At 38.2% G+C, this 20130-nt stretch overlaps 1 long non-coding RNA gene across 1 annotated transcript in view; it reads right to left on the bottom strand.

The window, feature by feature from the left end:
* LOC105477024 (uncharacterized) overlaps nucleotides 1-20130 on the bottom strand; it is a 182153-nt gene that overhangs the window by 1563 nt on the left and 160460 nt on the right. The window contains exon 4 of the long non-coding RNA XR_003016915.2: nucleotides 12725-12884. This is a non-coding gene — a long non-coding RNA (uncharacterized lncRNA). The remainder of the gene's footprint in view (nucleotides 1-12724; nucleotides 12885-20130) is intronic.

The following is a 20130-nucleotide window of genomic DNA, read 5'->3' as shown; positions in this document are numbered from 1 at the left end:
GTGCTTACAATACATATTTTTCAATATTTGCCATCAATATTTGCCATGTCCATCAAAAACACTACTGACAGTGTTCAGTCTGAGTTTGTGAGAGGAAAAAAATTTAAAAACTCAACCTAGTATGACAAAAGTAGAATGAGACTATCGGCTCATATATTTAGGAAGCATGATGAGTTTAACCTAAAGCATGTCAGTTCCAAGAAATAAAATTATGTCATTGGATCTCTCTCCATTTCTTGACATTTCTGAGTGGGGTCGCCATTGTTTAAAGCAGCACCTCTTTACTTTGTAAAAAAGATGCCTAGACAACTACCAACAATTCCAAGTATATATCCTGTTGTCCCGGCAACTCTAGAAAGAGAGATTTTTTTTTCCTCAATAGGACTAGCAGAGAAATCTAGAGAGTATTTTGATTGGCCTAGTTTGTTCATGTGAAATGGTCATTTTCTTCTCAGGGTGGACTCCAATTAACCAAGCCAGGACATGGCTTGATGGGTCATGTGACTATGCTGGCAGTAGGAGGTGGGTGAATCTGGAATGAAAAACCATTAGGGAAGAGGAATTCTGTCATTAAAAAAAAAAAAATGGGGAAAGGATTTGAGGCAAGAAAAAATGACAATTGTACAAAGTAGGTATATGTTAACATATATATACAGACATACACTTTTCATTTATCTTGTGCATGTATTGGATTTTTGTCTTGTTTTCCTAGTTATTTTACCATTATTTATCTGGCCTTAGACAGTTACCCAGAGCTAATCAAACTGCAGGGTCTGAGAAAGCAGTCCTCACAAGAATGCCTTCACTTTTGACACCAATTATAAGTTTGGTGGGGTGGGGGAGCGGGGTGTTTGGTAATCCACTAGAACTTATAAACATCACTGAAAGCTGTTATCCTCATGGTTACTGTTTATTATGAGGAAATATGAGGAAATAGTTTAAAAACAGCCAAGAGACACACAGGCAGACAGTCCAGGAGGAGTCCCATTACCAGAAATCCTAGTTGTCCTCTCCTATGCAGCCAGGGACAGTGCTACCTCCTCCTGGCCATGATGTGACAATGTACATGGGATATGGCCAAACAAGGAAGCTCACTGGAGCCTTTGCTGACCAGAGGCTTTATTTGGCTAATCCCATACTCCCCAAATGACAGACACGTACTCAGTCCTTCCAGAGGTTGGAACTTAGTCTCCAGTTCTTCCATGGATGGGAACTGAAACACCCTGGCTCAAAGCCCCATCAAAAATAACATTGTTAATCTGTCCAGTGAACAAAGCCCTTAGGCAAAAAAAGATACTCCCATCAGACAGGACTTTTGAGGAACCCAGGGATCACCTTTCAGTAGCTGAGGACAAAGGCCAGACCTCTCTCTGGGTAAGGTTAATTCTTCACTACACAACAGAATTTTAAGTGTCAAATCCAGGCAATGCCAATTCACTTTAGTGAAATAGCTATTTCATTTATTTTCTTAAATTGCTAATGAAAAATAATATTTTAACAACTTCTCTACACAGGTCCCTAGTTATATGATGAATATTTCTTGCTTTACTTCAGTTTCACTGGTGTGTAAAGAATTAATGAGGCACAGCTCACAGACTGATGTTCATATTTATTAGTTTTTGTTCTTTTGCTAAACATGCCCTGTGTAATCTTTGATAATCGCTCAAGTTATTGAAAAAGGGTTTGCACAGCCTTGATATTATTTGCTTATTAATCTGTGACAAACCGTAAAATTATTTTCACCATGACTACCTCATGGAATTTGCTCACTCTGTCTCTGATTTAAGTAGCAATGCACAATGTCAACAGCTTTTAAGAGTCTCTTTTTTTGGGGAACAGAACTATATGAATATCATCTTTTTTTTTTTCATTAGAGATATACAAAAGGGACTGAAAATGTTCTTTAAAAATACAATCACTGATATGGTTTGGATCTGTGTCCCCACCAAATCTCATGTTGAATTGTAAGACCCAGTGTCGGAGGTGAGGCCTGGTGGGAATTGTGGGGTCAAGGGGGCAGATTCCTCATGGCTTGGTGCTGTCTTTGCTAATGTGAGTGAGTTCTCCCAAGATCTGGTTATTTAAAAGTGTGACATCTCTACCCGCCTACTTTCTCTCTTGCTCCTGCTTTCGCCATGTGCCGTGCCTTCTCCCACTTTGCCATCTGTCGTGAGTGAATCTCCCTGAGACCTCTCCAGAAGCCAAGCAGGTGCCCGCTGTCCTCCTTCCTGTACACTCTGCAGAACCGTGAGCCAATTAAACCTATTTTCTTTATCAGTTACCCAGTCTCAGCTATTTCTTTATAGCAATGCAAGAATGGCCTAATAACATTCTTTAGCTTTGACTTGAGGAATTATGTCTCATGCCTATTCAGTACAGTCCTGCTGATACAAAACGCCAAATATCTGAGACTGGCCAGCAAAAGTCTTCTTGAGACAACAAGCTGAGGGGTCAAACTACATCTCCAAGTGATGATAAACTTCCACTAAAATTAAGAATTTGGCAGTGGCTTCAGAGTATACATCCTCAATTTGATCGAATCTGGCTGTATTTTGGTTACTACAAATTTTACCCTACCAGGGGCAAGTCTGCAGCACATCACATCAGTTTGTTTCACATAGGTTTAAAACCACAAGTTTAGGCTGGGCACGGTGGCTCAAGCCTGTAATCCCGGCACTTTGGGAGGCCGAGACGGGCGGATCACGAGGTCAGGAGATCGAGACCATCCTGGCTAACCCGGTGAAACCCCGTCTCTACTAAAAAATACAAAAACTAGCCGGGCGAGGTGGCGGGCGCCTGTAGTCCCAGCTACTCGGGAGGCTGAGGCAGGAGAATGGTGTGAACCCGGGAGGCGGAGCTTGCAGTGAGCTGAGATCCGGCCACTGCACTCCAGCCTGGGCGACAGAGCGAGACTCCGTCTCAGGGGAAAAAAAAAAACAAAACAAACAAACAAAAAAAAAACAAAAAAAACCCCACAAGTTTAGTAAAAACTGCCATTTAGATGGCAGTCTGGATTCATTCACTTAAGACAATCTGATGTATCAACCAAAAGAAAACAGTAAAACATTGCTCTCCAGAAGGTTCACCACTTATACCTCATTCTACTCTTCAGTGACTCTGTATTTTCATTTTAAAGGTTACTTTTTATTTCTTAGACTGTATTTTGAGACATTATAACCGCAGGATGATGACCATAGAAACCTTTGTGATATAAGATATGAAATCTCTGAGCCCAATAACGCGCTCTAGAGTTAGAGATTCTCATCAATGACCTGCTGGGCCAGAGTTGGCTCAAGATGATAAATATATGCTCCCAACTGTTTTCATACTTCTTCTATTTTCTCATAGTAAATATCCAACTTGTGTGCCACCTCATCATGAAGCATCCTCCTGGACAATGCTTTTCTAGAATTGAACGCATGCAGATGAAAAATTAGGAAGATTCTGGTGAAGAAATAATCCTTTCCTGCCTCTCTCCTAGCTCACTGTGGCTGCCAGTATTCTTTGGCTTGTGGACTCATCACTCTAATATCTGCCTCTGTTGGCACATTCTCCCTGTGCGTCTCCCTGTGTGGCTCTGTCTTCACATGGCTGTCTTATAATGACACCTGCCATTTATTCTCACTTCTGGAGGCCAGATGTCTGAAATCAAGGTGTCAGCAGAGCCAGCCTCCTCCAAGAGGCTTTGAGAAGGACTCTCCCAATAATTCTTTCTTGCCTCTCCAATTTCTGGAGGCTCGAGGCTCTCCTTGGCTCATAGTGGCATAACTCTCATCTCTGCCTACATCCTCACCTGGCCTCTCTCGTGTCTTCCCCTCTTATTTTATAAGGAAATTCACTATTAGATTTGGGGCCCACCCTATAATCTTTTCTTTGGATCCTTAATTTAATTATACCTGCAACAGGATCATATTTGTAAGGTCCAGGTGAACACTTCTGGGGAGCCACCACTGAGTCCACTACAACAAAAAATAACTAGCATCCAGAAAACATTATGAAATTATACAAATTAGTGAGATGAAGACAAAAACATAATTAAAAATCAGCCCCCTTACCCCCAGAAAGAAAACAAAGCAACCCTAAAACACATAGTTTACAGAAGGCATTTCACACAATCCATACAAATATGGAAAGAAGGTCAACCTCATTAGCAGTTTCCCTATCACAGCTTTTCACAGTCTATGGTAAGTGACTCCTTATTCACCCGATTCTCCTCTAGACTGTAAGTTTCACACCTGTCATTTTCACACTTGCATCACCTCCACCTGGTACATAGTCTGGACATCATTAAGTTGTCCATTGGATAATCAGATTATTTCAACGGATAATCCCCTACCCTCCCAGCAGTTTTGATGATAAAAGGAAAGCAAAGAATAGGCAAACTCAGGAAGAAACTTGCAGAGGTTAGTATCTGAGCATCTAAGATAAGCATGAGGGTTGGCAGGAAGGGGAGGCTTACTGGAGTGGAGAAGATACAGGGCACAATGATAAAAATCCATTATGTAACATTTTTCTGTGGTTACCCTGACTCACAGGACAATGTTCTCTGCACACAGTGCAGCCGCCCAAGTGTGGAGCTAAGAAAACATCTTCTCTCTCAGTGTTCCAAGTCTGCCCTTCCTTGTCTGAAACTGTCCCACTTTGTGACAGCAATCCTCCACTGCCCCTGATGCTTTAGGTCTACACACAACTTGGAGTCAGACAACTTGGGTTCATGTCTTGGTTCTGCAACTGGCTAAAACCCAATATGTGCAGATCACTATAAAAATGAAGGCTACATGGGACAATCTCTAAGGTTACCCACAATTCTGACATTCTATATAGATGCTTACCTATCCCCTCAAAAGTTAAGGCCTGGGAAACATGTATCTGAAGTTCCAAAAGTCACCAGCAGATGGCCCACATTCTCAGTATTGGCTTAGATCCAAATAAGGGGTGGGTGGGTGTGTGTGTGTGTGTGTGTGCGCGCGCGTGTGTTGTGTCTGTGCGTGTGTATCAGTTTCAGATTCAAATCATGACATTTGATATTCAGAATTAAATAATGAGGTGAAGGTGCCTCATTCTCAGAAAATGTTTAGTCAGCCCTCACAATAACTCCATACTCCCTACTCTACAGTTAAGGAAGTCTTGGTGCAGAGGGATTATGAAATTCAGGTTTCCCCAGAAAGTAAAGAACAGCCTGGGCAACATAGGGAGACCTCTGTCTCTACAAATAATATGAAAAGGAGCATATGCCTGGGTCCCAGCTACTAGGGAGGCTGAGGTGGGAGGATGGCTTGAGCCTGGAACTGCTGCACTCCCGCCGGGATGACAGAGCATCCTGTCAGAAGAAAGAAAAAGAAAGAATGAGGAGAAATAAGGAAGGAAGGAAGGAAGGAAGGAAGGAAGGAAGGAAGGAAGGAAGGAAGGAAGGAAGGAAGGAAGGGAGGGAGGGAGGGAGGGAGGGAGGGAGGGAGGGAGGGAGGGAGGGAGGGAGGGAGGGAGGAAGGAAGGAAGGAAAAGAAAGAAAATAAATTTAGGCTTCAGAGCTACTCAGTGTTTAAGTCAGGATTTGAAACTAATATTCTAACATATTAGAGAGTTTCTTTACCTCCAATATACTATACCCCTTCTCTTAGACAACATTTAAATAAATATCTCATCTTAAAAACCATAACTTAATATGACTTGCTTTTAATAGATATTTAAAATAGAAACAATTTGCCTTTTTAGAGCTAATTCTCATTACACTATGTAACATTTTTTCATCCATATGTTATCTTGGTATTACCCTACCTGCCACCTCACCACCATCTCCACCATACACACTGCTTAAATATAAAGGGAAAGGAATCACACAAGGTGTGACTAACAGATTAGTGCTGATACTCTCCTTGATACTCTCCTGTCTCTTCTTTAGAAGTTTCTTGTAGTCTATACCAGAATCTCATTGATATAGTATATTACTACGGAATAGCACTTAAATTACCCTAAAGTGGATGTTCCAATAGATGATGAGATATAATAAACTTGATTTTTAAAAATCAAGTTTTTAAAAAAATTTTTTAAAAAATGCTATTTTTTAGAGTAGTTCATAACAAAAATGAAAGGTTGGTACAGGGATATCTCATCTATCCCCAACCCTCCTGCATGTACACCTTCCCCCATTATCAACATCCCCAACCAAAGCGCTAGATTTGTTAAAACTGATGCATCTACACTGACATATCACAATTACCCAAAGTCCATGGTTTACATTAGGGTTCCCTCATGGTGTTGTACATTCTATGGGTCTGGACAAATGTATAATGACATGTATGCACCAGTCTAGCATCATACAGAGTATTTTCACTGCCCTGAAAATCCTTGTTCTCAGCCTATTCATCTTTCCTTTCCGCCAACCCGACAACCACTGATCTTTTTACCTGCTCCACAGTTGTGCCTTTTCCAGGATGTCATATAGTTAGAATCATACAGTATCTAGTCTTTTCAGGTTGACTTCTTTCATTTAGTAATACGCATTATTAAGTTTCCTCTGTATATTTTTATGGCTTGGTAGCTCATTTCTTTTTAACACTAAATAACATTTGATTGTTTGGGTGTATCACAGTTTATTCATTCACGTACTGAAGGACACCTTGGTTGCTTCCAAGTTTTGTCAATTATGAATAAAGCTGCTATAAACATTGATGTGCAGGTTTTTGTGTGGACACGTTTTCAACTTCTTGGAGTAAACACCAAGCAGTATGATTATTGGATCTTATGGCAAGAGTATGATAGTTTTGTAAGAAACCGCCAAAGTGTTTTCAAAAGTGACTGTGTCATTTTGCATTTCCAGTAATGAATAAGAGTTCTTGTTGCTCCACATCCACGCCAACATTTGATGTTGTCAGTGTTTTCAATTTTACCATTCTAATAGGCCATATCTTATTGTTGCTTTAATTTGCATTTCCCTGATGACATGTGATGTGAAGCAATTTTTCTTATTTTTTTTTTTTTTGCCATATGTGTATCTTCTTTGGTGAGGTATTTTTTTAACATCTTTGGATCATTTTTTAAGCAGGTTGTTTTCTTATTGTTGAGTTTTAAGACTACTGAGTATATTTTGGATACAGTCCTTCATTAGATATGTTTTCTCAAACATTTTCTCCAAGTCTGTGTATTGTCCTTTCATTCTCTTGACAGTGTCTTTTGCAAAACAAAAAATGTCAATTTTAATGAAATCTTGCTGACCAATTCCTTCATTCATGGGTTGTGCCTTTGATGTCATGTCTATAAGTTACTGCCAAAATCAGGGTCATCTAGGTTTTGTCCAATGTTATCTCCTGGGATTTTTATAGTTTTGCATTTTACATTTAGGTCTGCAATCAATTTTGAGTTAACTTTCATCAGGGGTTTAAGTTCTGTGTTTACATTCTTTTTTTTTTTTTTTTTTTGCTTATGGATATATTGTTTTTTTCAGCACTATTTGTTGAAAAGACTATGTTTGCTTCACTGCATCAAGTTTGTTTCTTTGTCAAAGAACAGTTGACCATATACATGTAACCACTAGGCATGTTAGCTGTAAATTTCATGTAGATATCCTTTAGCAAGTTGATGAGTTCTCTTTTATTTGCAATATACTGATTTTATCATAAATGAGTGTTAGATTTTGTCAGATGCTTTCTTGTGTCTATTGATATGATCATGTGATTTAGCTTCTTTAAGCTATTGATGTGAAAGGTTATATTAATTTTCTAATGTTAAACCAGCTTTGCACACCTGAGATAAATTTTACTCATAGTATATACTGTTTTTTTATACATTGTTGAATTCTGTTTGCTAATAATTTGTTGAGGATTTGGCATGTATATGCATGAGAGATAGTGGTCTGTAGTGTTATTTTATTGTAATACCTTTGTCTTTGTCTGTTTTGGTATCAGGGTGATGCTGGCCTAATATAATGAGTTAGGAAGTATTAACACTGCTTCTGTCTTCTCAGAGATTGTAGAGCACTGATAGATTTTCTTCCTGAAATGTTTGGTGGAATTCACCATTGAGCATGTGGGGTCCTGTTGCTTTCCATTTTGAAAGGTTATTAATTATTGATTCAATTTCTTTAACAGATGTAGGCCTATTCATATTGCCTATTTCCTCTTGTCTGAATTTTGGCACACTGTGTCATTCAAGAACTCTTTCCATTTTATCTAGGTTATCAAATTTCTGGGCACAGAGTAGCTCATAATATTCCTTTATTATCCATTTAACATCCATGGGATCCGTAGTAATGGCCCATTTCACTTTTCATTTTTTATACTAGTAATGTGTGTCTTCTCTCTCCTTTTCCTAGTTAGCCTCATTAGAGTCTTATTGATTTTACTGACATTCAAATAATCAGCTTTGGTTTTATTTATTTTCTCTCTTGATTTCCTGTTTTCAATTTGATTGATTTCTGATGTACTATTAATTATTTCTTTCCTTCTGCATACTTTGAATTTAATTTGTTCTTCTTTTTCTGGTTTCCTAACACGGAAGCTTAAATTATTTATTTTACATCTTTCTTCTTTTGTAATATAAGTGTTCGATGCTATAAACTTCCCTCTGATTGCTGCTTTTGCTACATTCCACAATTTTTGGTAAGTTATACTTTCACTTGTATTAGTTAAAAATATTTTTAACTAATAAAATATTTAAAAATTTCTCTTGATACAAACTTTGGTCCTGGTCCTTTTTGGAGTCACAGATTAGATTCTTGAGAATCTGACAAACCCACAGAATTCAATAATCCTTAAACAAGGCCACAGCAGCAACAAGACCACAGCAGCAAAACACACTTACTATAGTTTCAGGGGGTTCATCGGTTATAGCTTTAAACATCCTCCTCTAGAGTTTATTGACCATTAAACACTTCCATATACGTCTGAGATAACATACTTTTACCGGAGTATATTATAGACAAAAATATTGGATTGTCTGGGTATTTGGAAACTTTCTTCACACCCTTTTATTGTGGTTATTACATTGCTCTCCCTTCTTTAATTCTTAGATCTTGTAGAGGTTTTTTTTTTTTCTTCTTCTTTTGAGATGGAGTCTCGCTCCACGCCATTCTCCTGCCTTAGCCTCCAGAGTAGCTGGGACTACAGGCACCCACCACCACATCCAGCTAATTTTTTTGTATTTTTAGTAGAAACGGGGTTTCCCTGTTTTAGTCAGGATGGTCTCGATCTCCTGACCTCGTGATCTGCCTGTCTCAGCCTCCCAAAGTGCTGGAATTACAGGCATGAGCCACTGCACCCGGCTTAGAGGTCCTTTTAAGTTGAGCCTAGTAACTTCTATTTTCCTCAAGAAAAATCAAAGGCCACATTTGTTGGAATCACTGCTATCTGTACAAATATGCTCCACAGGAAGTGGAACCCAAAGGGAAAAGAAAAAGACACATTTTGTTTGAATTTTATTGATTGATTGATTGGAGACAGAGTCTCATTCTCTCACCCAGGCTGGAGTGTAGCGGCATGATCACAGCTTACTGCAACCTCCGCCTCTCGGGTTCAAGCAATTCTTGTGCCTCAGCCTCCTGAGTAGCTGGGATTACAAGCATGCGCCACCACGCCCAGCTAATTTTTGTATTTTTAGTAGGAATTGGATTTTACCATGTTGGTCAGGTTGGTCTTGAACTCTTGACCTCCAATGATCCACCCGCCTCGGCCTCCCAAAGTGCTGGGATTACAGGTGTGAGACACCGTGCCTGGCCTGAAGAGACATTTTAAAACTCCAACATATAGTAGCTAACAAAATCTACTTCAACACCATAACATTGGAGCACAGATAAGGTTGAAAAACCACTAGTTTCTAAGTCTTCCTTATTTTGAGACCTACCTTATTCTTTGCTTATAATAACAGACGGCCTGTTTACTTACAACAACAAGAATAATAAAACCAATTCATAATGTTGATCTGAAGAGCACCCTGTCTGAAAGGTGATTCCTACCAGAGCTCCACGTTTTTGTTTTTTAAATTTTACACTGCGTCAGTTCCATATTGAGGAAAATACACTGGAATTCTCTTATTTATCTTTTCTTTGTAAGCTGACGATAACAGAAGCCTAAAGATACTTATCAAACAGGTAACTTTTTAAAAGTCCTAATGCTAAGGATGAAGTTTTGAGTTGTTTTATTCAATGACTATATATAATATATAGTCAGGTCTTGTTTCACTTGGAGAAAGTTTGTAACATTGAAAAGAATATCTAAGGACACAGATATACCTATGTAAAACTTCTCAGTTCAATTGCCCCATGTGCTTAAAAAATAGGAGATTAAGTTGCTAGGTTTTTATTGAATAAAAAATGCATTTTTCCTTCTTCATCTTCTTCCACTAAAAACAGGATTTCTCTAAGCAATGGTTATCATAATATGGGTGAACACATCTGTGCTTCATAGCTTATGACACCCCAGAGCGTGTTTATCTCCACTCTGCTTTTATGGCTCATAGCACTCCAGGGTGCAGCAAGCTCTTAATGGCTCCAGAAAGCACCGACAGTAATTTTTTGCCACTTAAGACAGTTACTATAACAGGTGGTGATTACAAGTTGGATAGCATTTTGTTCTTTCTCTACATTGCTTACCCCAGATCATTTAATAATTGTATGTAGTATCTCAGTCTTAGGAGATGTACTTTCTGACCAGAATGATGATGATTTTTATAAAAGTGAATATACCTAAATGTTCATAATTCACATTCAAATGTCATCATTCACTAAATGCAGGTCAGATAAAAAGAGCTAATGACAAAGTCATGAAAAGCAATACTTCTTTCAAGATCTCAGTGAAAATGATAAAGGTGAATAATATGTAAAAGAACCAAAAAGCATTCTTAAAATAAAAACACCCACTCAAATTAGTATTTGAGATTGACAGCAAGACAGATTATTTCTTTCATGTTTTAATTTTATTGTATAACTCTGTAAGACAACTTTAACGGACCACCTTGTGAGAATCTGTTATATAAAATTATATTTTACTATGTTATAGACTTAAGCAGGTATAATTATTATCTAGGCAGTAGTTCTAATATAACAGTAATGGAGCAGTAGTCTAATATAATAGCATCTTATATAATAGAAAGAATAATTATATATGATATTGATTTAGGTTGGATTGTCAAATTCTTTCTGTGAAAATGCGGGTGTTTCTAAGGCACTGGAGATAACCAACTTGAAATCTTGAAACCTTAGTAATTCAATCTTCGAGTTATTTTTTAAAAAATGTTTTTCTAACTTCTAACTTAAAAGGTATCCAACTTTTCCAGAATCTCTGTTTCTTCTTCTACAGTAATTAAACTAAGTTTTTAAAACTTTACATTACTTAAGCTAAAAAACATTTATTTCAACAAATGTGCAGCCTGCACGTTTGCTATCATTTATAAGCACATATTGATGAATAATAAACATAATTCGATTATAATGGGAATATTTTGAACATATTAAAACCTTGAAACTTAAACAGCGATTGAGCCCAAATGCTCAGTTTTTCAGTCACTTTCTTATTTCTCATAGTGCATACTTTAGGAATGTGAACAGCTCTAATAGTGGTGAATTTCCAATATGATAGGCAGGATTTGCAGAGTCAGCTCATTGGCCAGGTAAGAGCTGATTACGGTAGAGAGTCATCAAAAATCAGGGCACTGTTATACTTTTCTAATTCACTATAGCACCAAGTATAGTACTGGACATGTATTCATAGTAAATACGTAATTATTAGTCTGACTGGTGTAGGGATTAGTTGAATGATGGAAACTGGTTGAGAAGATGTTGCAAATAAATGCATATCTACAAATGAAGAGTAAATTTTACCATTTTAAATCATCATATTCAGATGGCTGGGAGGAAAAAATTGTCCTTGGAATCTATGCCATCTCTAGAGGTTTAAATGACAAAGAAGTAAAAGTAGCAAAATAGGGAAACAGTGAGCAGTCAGAGAGCAGAGTGTGATTAACTCATATTTAGAAACAATTTTATGGAAGGATCCCAGAATAATAATACATATTTTTATATTGACCAACCTATGTTCTTTATCTAATTCAGAGGTTAAGCAAGAATTAGGAATGTGAACATCTTTACAAAAAGAAACAAAAAGAGCATTGTTGCCAATCAACTAAAGTAGGAAGTTCTTGGCAGCTTTAGAGTATTTTAGAATTGAAACAATGTTGAGGCGGCCTATGTAAATCCTTTGCATAGGTAACGATTTCTCATATTTACTTTTTATGTAGTTTAGCCTAGTGTGGTGGTACACACCTGTAGTCTCAGCTTCTCAGGAGGCTGAGACAGGGGTATTGCTTGAGACTAGGAGTTTGAGGTTGCAGTGACCTATGATTGCACCACCCACTTCAGCCTGAGCGACAGAGCAAGACCCCATCTCTCTCTCAAAATAAATAATAAATAAATAAATAAATAACATAGTTATCTTTCTCCGTGAGCTTTAACTCTTCCCACCCCAATCTTTTTCATCTTTCCTGGACGTGGATGCAAATGCTCCCTTATTTGATATATATTACATTTCAAAAGTAAGTCAGCAGCAAAGGAAGAAACAAGTGAACTGAACAAATGCACAATGCTTGGACCCACAGACTACTCCTGTAAGGAGAAAAGTAGAAAGTTGGTGTTAGAAAGAAAGGGAAAAATGCAAACTGATTCAGAAGGCTGAAAGGAATGATAGGTTTTCCACTTTGCTGACCTAGAATCTGAGTGGTGGTTAGAGTGATCACTGACCTGTGACTCTGACCCAGCAGGTACACAACCTGGATGTGAGCGGGGGCTTGTGGCCAGGATTTCACGCAGGCTTACAATAGCATAGGCATTCTGAGACCTCAGGCAAAACCTTTTCCTTTCCCCAAGAATTTAATATCTGAGCACACTGTCAAGTGGTTATCTGCAAGTGATATAAGAATGGAATAAAGTTCTCATTACGAATTTGTCTGAACTGATTTTTCCAGAAAAATGCACAAGAGAGTTTCTCAATAGTACCAAGCCATATACATGCTATGTATAAATACAGCGCGAGTCGCTTAGTGGCACTTTTGCTACAGCATTTCCCCTTTATGATCAATCAATAAATTTCATAGAACTGGGTATTTATACTTAAGGGACTTTTTCCAGTGAGAAAAAAATCTATTATTATCAGCCTCTTTATGTATGTACATAAAGAGAGATGTTTGTGAGTCTATAAAAAGTACCCTTGATCTTGTTTGATAGACTGCGCCTTCCACATTGTGAATAGGCTTTCGAGTGGGTGACTTTGTATTTGCAAATGAATGGCAATATGTGCCAAATCCCCTCCCCAGCCACAAATGTAACAGGATGAGAATTTCATTTCTGGAAGATTTCAAAACAGGTCGGTTCTCATTTACTCCTCAGCGGGTGCTGCTGAAAAACTAGAAAAAAAAGGAAGACGTGGCCATTAAACACAGGAGACAAAACAATACGTACATCAATCAATGCTTAGAAATAGGCTTTGAATGTTATTTATTACCCGTTTTCATCAAATATGCATCACTGTAATGATCGGCATATTATGAAGACAGGCATTTTAGAGACAAATTATATGATGGACTAAAAAAGATTGCCATTTTCTTGGCAAGGAAGGGTAGTTTAATTTTTAAAAATCATATAATTGTTATGGAAAGAATCAGTATAAATCAAACAGAGAGACAAGATTTTTATCAGTCATGGCAACCTTCTCCAACTTTCCACACAAAACCATATAAAGACACATAATAAAGTTAAATTTTAGACTATTACAGTCAAAAGCATGCTTTATGACTGAAGCTTTGCTCTATTTACTTGGTTGATATTGGTGTGAATGGATTAAAAACACCCATAGGGAAGAAGCTCTCTACCATATTTTCTGATGTTTTTATAGGATGGCACCTGGAGGGCTGCAGTATTTCTTGAAAAGTCAATACAGAAATCTAGTGCAGGTTTGTCTCTTCCTTTATTAGATAAATTGACAGGCGAGAGGAACCCTCTGGTTGTCTGACACCAGTACAAGTCATTTTAACAAATAATTCTCACTAGAGGCAGCCACAGGCAGCATCGCCTGAAATTCTCAGTGCCACTTACCAGTGATGCTACGCCTCTGTCCATTTAAGTTTTTAAATTAAAACCTCACAATTTGTTCAGTATCTTGTGTTCTCCAGGCATCCTTTCCTGAGCTCAATGTTTTATATGGCAAATTACAACCCTCTGCATGGGCCAAGTGTGTGATCCTGTTCAGAGTACTGTTATTGATGTGCAGTTTGTTCTATTAGCTAACGGCTAGAACTGATTGTTAAGAATTAATGGATTCTGTGCTCTGGATTTGGGACTTTATACTTTTGCTCAATAATGGGGTGTCTGACCTTTGAGTGTGCAGACAGTATTCAGACGGAAGACAGGAAGACGCCTGCATCTGGAATACACTGGAACAGCTATCACAAGTTCAAATGGGTCGCTTTTGGGGGAGGAGGGGAACAAATGGAAGAAATTATAGGACTGACCTATAACCAAAAAAAGCCAAATAGAAAATCAGCACTGGAACATCGAGTGCTACAAAGGAAGTGTTACAAAGGAAGTGTTACAAAGGGACCAGAGAATAGGAGAGAAATAAGAACCAAGGACTCATTCAGAAGATGTCAGGCTTTTAAAAATGTCATAGTGTACATATGTGAAATAAGCAAGCATAGGACTCTAGGCAAATACAAAGTAAGTTGTCCTATTTGGTTATTTTTATTTAGTAGACATACTTTTTTTTTTTTTTTTTTTTGAGATGGAGTCTCGCTCTGTCGCCCAGGCTGGAGTGCAGTGGCCGGATCTCAGCTCACTGCAAGCTCCGCCTCCCGGGTTTATGCCATTCTCCTGCCTCAGCCTCCCGAGTAGCTGGGACTACAGGCGCCCGCCACCTCGCCCAGCTAGTTTTTTGTATTTTTTTAGTAGAGACGGGGTTTCACTGTGTTAGCCAGGATGGTCTCGATCTCCTGACCTCGTGATCCGTCCGTCTCGGCCTCCCAAAGTGCTGGGATTACAGGCGTGAGCCACCGCGCCCGGCCCATACTTTTTTATTATTTTGTAATTCTAGATATTTTGATTCCTTAAGTGTCTTATGCTTATAGTAAGGATTATTTGTCAATGAATGACCCATGGACTCCTCCAGGACCTATTTGCTCATCCTGTGATGCCCTCACTGTCTATTCTCATCAAAACTTTCTTGTTACTTAATTCAGCCTTCTATGAAGCCCAAAGTCAACTGGAAAGATTGCTCAAATGGGGCCATTTAGGTAACTTCCATGTAGAGGCAGTCTGCCAGAATATGAGAGAATAAGCCAAAATACAAGACCTTAAAAAAGGAGAAGAAACATGATTCTTGGTTTTGGGGGAAAGGAGAGTCTCTTCTCCTTAAAAAAAAAAGAGAGAAAGATGGTGAAAGTGTGATAAAGGAAAAGACATTGAACTGCTCAGAAGGTTGAAGGGAGATCAATATAAAATGAACAGACCCTATTCATAAATTGGCCATAGGGCTCAGAGGGTTTGTAGCAATTCTCTTAATACGCATACATTTCAAGTACTCCTGAGACATGGAATTATTGAGCACACATCTAAGAAATGACATGGGTAAGTATATATTGTGAATTACAGGTACAGGGAAGTCACTGCAGAGTTATATATGAGGCAACTAGAATAGTCAGGACCCCTAATTTACTCTCTACCCCAAAAAAGTCAAATGCAGAGTACACACAGCCAGCCTTTTCTTCCCAGGTAAAACTCTAAAGGCTATTTTCTAAAGGAATTATAACCAATGTTGGGGGCAAAGGATTCCTGTGGCAAGTGTCCTCTCCGCTTCATCTCCCCTCTCCTGCTAAAAACCAAAATACCATTGATGCTGGCATTGAGTTGGGGAATGGGGTCTGCAGCCACCCGCTGGATCCTGTAACTCTACCTGGCAAAGCGGCCATACACAGAGCTCCTTAGAGAAAATGTCTAGAAAAGTGTTTTACAGCAGCATAGAAAAGCCACATCTTTCTTAAGTATGGATAAAGAAATAGAAAATGCCAGGTAGGTGAAAAGAACCAGCAGCATATAAAAGAAAGCAAAATAGACAAACATTTCAATGGCCTTAGGAAAAGTTCAGAAAACAGACACGAACTTTGAAAACTACAAGTGTGTTTGGAATGATCAGAAAAAGTGTCACAAAACAAAAACAAAGTTATGAACAAGGAACACTGAAGGAGGGAATAAAAAGTCTGAGAGGCTACAGATGTTACTGTATAATTAAAGAGAGACAGAAAAATAAGGTTGAGGACAATCAAGGGTGGATACTACAATCATAACAGAAAAGAATTGCCCAGAGCTGAAGGACTCATGTTCTGACTGAATGTCCATCAAAACAGAGCCAGTGAAGTCCAAGGAGTCAACCCATACATTTTGCAGTAGAAGGATGTAAAAATCCATGGCTGGAAGTCTCCATGAACAAAAAAAGGAACTCAATAGAAGATGTGAGAGAGAGAGAGCAGAAGGAGGGTATTTGAAAGATAAATAATACAGAGTAGGGGAACCTTTAATAAAAACTTAAATGTTGGAGCTGGGAACGGTGGCTCACACCTGTAATCTCAACACTTTGGGAGGCCAAGGTGGGCGGTCACCTGAGGTCAGGAGTTCGAGACCAGCCTGTCCAACATGGTGAAACCCCTTCTCTACTAAAAATACGAACAAAATTAGCCAGGCATGGTGGCACTCGGCTACTAGGGAGGCTAAGGCAGGAGAATCACTTGAACCTGGGAGGTGGAGGTTGCAGTAAGCCAAGATCGTGCCACTGCACCACAGCCTGGGTGACAAGAGTGAAAGTTCATCTCAAAAAAAAAAAAAAAAAAAAAAAAATTGAGCAAATATCCAGAGAGGGTCTGTTCTCTGTATGAATTTGGTGACAGCTAATTGTTTAATATTCCCATTTATTCTCTAAAAATTTTTTAAGGTACTTCAGAGAAAAACAGTGGATTTCCAGACAGGAAAGATGCAAACCTGGGAAGAAACATGCTTCAAGGTCTAGTTTGTCCAGGACGATGTTACTGGGGCTGGCAGAAAGTGGCAGAGGGCAACAAAAAGAAAGTGGCAGGGGCTCAGAAGATGTAGTGCTCCGAAATCATCTGCAAAATATAATTTCTAAAAGACAAAAGAAAGACACCTGAGAAGCCCAGGCCTCAACTATTGGAGGGTCTGACAGTGGAGAAAGAGTGGCTGTGCAGAGTTTCTGTATTTGAATTTTTCACGCAGTGAGGAGGAGCCTTTGAGCTGTGAGGATAAAAAGCCACCCTGTCCAATGTCCATTCTTCTCCCATAGTTCAATAAAATCTAGGATATAATTAATAGAACAGAATATATTTTGTCTCCATACAAAAAATGTAAAAAAGTGGAGACAGTATGTCTGGAAGGATAATAAAAACATGCCTGAAAAAAGGTTGCCACAACATAGATAAAAATTACAACTTAATATCTTTAAGGAACTAAAGTGAATATAATACAATAGCAATATGAAGGAAGAAACACAAACAGAAACTAAAGAATTATGAGAAGAGCTGATCAGACAATAGAGGAATTGAGAAACTTAGGGAGAGAAATAAAAAATACAAAAAGAGAAAAATATTTTAGGAATAACCAAATTTTGAAAGAATAGAAACACAGAAACTGTGGAAAGTGGAATAAGGCATATAAGGAAGGAAATGAGAAACTCAAATAAAGTAAGGTATGAAAAGGGACAAAAGGGATAACAAAGAGATACAAAAGATACATATATATATATAGAGAGAGAGACAGAGAGAGAGAGAAAAAAAACAGAGAGAGAGAGAGAGAGAGAGAGAGAGAGGATTCCCCAGAGAATAAAAAAGAATTTAAAGTAATAATTAATAAAACTCTTACTGAAGTTAAAAGAAGATTTGAATCCACATAATGAAAGGGTTTCCTCTGGGAAAATTTATAGTTACCACCAAGAAGGATTCTAAAATAATTTTTTTCATTTTTTTAGATTTTTAAAAAATTTCAATAGCAGAATGTTTTTTGTTTATATAGATGAATTGTTTTGTGGTGAAGTCTGGGATTTTAGTGTAATCATCACCCAAATAGTGTACATTGTACCCAATAGGTCATTTTTCATCCCTCAGTCCCCTCTGCCCCTCCCTGCTTCTGAGTCTCCAATGTCTACTATACCACTCTGTTTGCCTTTGCATACTCATTGCTTAGCTCCCATAAGTAAGAACATGTGGTATTTGGTTTTCTGATCCTGAGTTACTTCACTTAGGCCAATGGCTTCCAGTTCTTCCCAAGTTGCTGCCAATGATATATGATTTCATTCTTTTTATAGCTGAGTAATATTCCATGGTGTATATATACCACATTTTCTTTATCCACTCATCAGTTGATGGGCACTTAGGTTGATTCCATATCTTTCAATTATAAATTGTGCTGTAGTAAACTTACATATGCAGGTGTCTTTGTTATAACATAATTATTTTCCTTTGGGTAGATACACAATGCTGAATTGAATGGTAGATCTACTTTTAGTTCTTGAGAACTCTCCATACGCTTTTCCATAGAGGTTGTACTAATTAACATTCCCCCCAGCACTGTATAAATGTTCCCTTTTCACCACACTTGTACCAACATCTTTTTAAAAATTTTTTAATAATGGCCATACTGGCTGGGGTAAGGAGATACCACACTGTGGTTTTAATTTGCATTTTCCTGATGATTAGAGATGTTGAGCACTTTGTCATATGTTTGTGGGCCATTTCTATGCCTTCTTTTGAGAAAAATACATATCCTAGAAAATTATTGGACTTTTGAATGAAGAAGCTTTGGTTCTCTGGGCAAATAAAAAACAAAATGCCCCAGTTAACCTGGCGTTATCTTGGTTTAGACTTCTTCCTCAAGCTAATTACTAATATTATTCCTTTTCATACGCAAAAGTATCAGATTGACTGCCAACCTGCTTCTAAGAGAAAGAGCATTAAGTTGGTCTCAAACACCTTGACAAAAACAGAAGACAGAATCCAGTTCAGGAACATTTACAGTATATTCTGAGGAGAAAATGAGCCAAAGATTTTCTATCCAGACAAGATGCCCTTCAACTATAAAGGTTACAGTACTTTGTTTTAAATATGAAGCAGTTCAGGTAGCAATTTTTTCATGTGGACTTTTCTTTAGAGAACTAATAAAGAATTAGTTTTAGCCAATGCATAAATAATTAGAGAATATCTAGCAAAAGGATCAGCTCTAGGCACTGAATATGTTTACTTGTACATCTGAGACAAAAATATATTTAGCAGCAGATCTAAGACACAAACAAAGGTGAGGATAAAGAAGACAGAATAGGAGCTAAATGTTCTGTGCTGTGACAGTGAAAAGTAATACAACCACAAGACATTGGAGGAAAGGAGGGACATAATATAGAAGGTGGAGTAAAGTTAGAGGTTGTGTCATATGCAACACCAGGGATATAAAGGAAACAAATAAAGATGATGAGGCAAGGTCTAGAAGCATAAGCATATGGAAAAGTCAAGAAAGATAGTGCTATCTATGTATGTATGTATTCAGCCATAAAAAGAATGAAATAATGTCTTTGGCAGCAACTTGGGTAGGACTGGAAGCCAATGGCCTAAGAGAAGTAACTCAGGACCAGAAAACCAAATACCACATGTTCTCACTTATGGGAGCTAAGCAATGAGTATGCAAAGGCAAACAGAGTGGTATAGTAGACACTGGGGACTCAGAAGCAGGGAGGGGCAGAGGGGGCTGAGGGATGAAAAATGACCTATTGGGTACAATGTATACTATTTGGGTGATTATTACACTAAAATCCCAGACTTCACCACAAAATAATCAATGTAAACAAAAAACATAAACATAAAGCTGAGTCATTAGGAAATGGAAGGGAAAGGAGAAGAAATAGGATGTAAGCTGTGACGGTTAATATTAAGTGTCAGCTTGACTGGATCGAAGGATGCAAAGTATTGTTTCTGGCTGTGTCTATGAGTGTGTTGCCAGAGGAGATTAACATTTGAGTCAGCGGACTGTGAGAGGCAGAGTCACCTTCAATCTGGGTGGGCACCATCCAACTGGCTGCCAGAGTGGCTAGAAAAATCAGGTAGAAG

Source organism: Macaca nemestrina, chromosome 19, assembly GCF_043159975.1.
Source record: "Macaca nemestrina isolate mMacNem1 chromosome 19, mMacNem.hap1, whole genome shotgun sequence".
Lineage (NCBI taxonomy): Eukaryota > Metazoa > Chordata > Mammalia > Primates > Cercopithecidae > Macaca > Macaca nemestrina.
The sequence above is the reverse complement of the archived record's forward strand: the minus strand, read 5'-3'. Positions and strand labels throughout refer to the sequence as shown.